This window comes from Cynara cardunculus (assembly GCF_001531365.2).
Source record: "Cynara cardunculus var. scolymus isolate 2C chromosome LG 16, CcrdV1, whole genome shotgun sequence".
Lineage (NCBI taxonomy): Eukaryota > Viridiplantae > Streptophyta > Magnoliopsida > Asterales > Asteraceae > Cynara > Cynara cardunculus.
Window position 1 is genome coordinate 16,739,202 of NC_037543.1, and position 578 is coordinate 16,739,779.

Sequence of the window (578 nt, forward strand, 5' to 3'; positions counted from 1 at the left end):
ATCACACAGCTCGCATGTGTGGGTCATGTAAATTTTTAAAAATAAATATTAATATATTTCTTATTTACAGAAAAAATTAAAAATTTATAAAATATGCTGTAAAATTATATTTCAACATTTATCTTGTATTTAAACATGTTTATTAGCTTATGCTATAAAATTTAATATAGAGTTTTAACTAAAAAGTTGATCATATGAAGTAATAACTTGCAAATTGAAATTTTAATTGATTATGTATTATTAAGCAGTGCACAATGTAAGTAATTTTTATTAAATGATATAGTGAAAAGTCTAAAAAAAACCCAATGAACTTTAGTGTTTGAAATTATTAAGTCATTGGACAATTTTTTGTAACAAATAAGTCTTTGGACATTCCAAAACATGTTAAATATCTTCTTGGACTTTTTAAAACCTGTTAAATACATTCTTATGACTTATACAACTGGTTAATGTGGTAAAATAATGGAAAAAGTTCGAAAAAATCCCAATGAACATTCATATTTTACAAAGTATTTAGATTTATAAAATTAAACAAATATAACAAAAAAGTACTTACATTTAAAAAAATAATTACATTT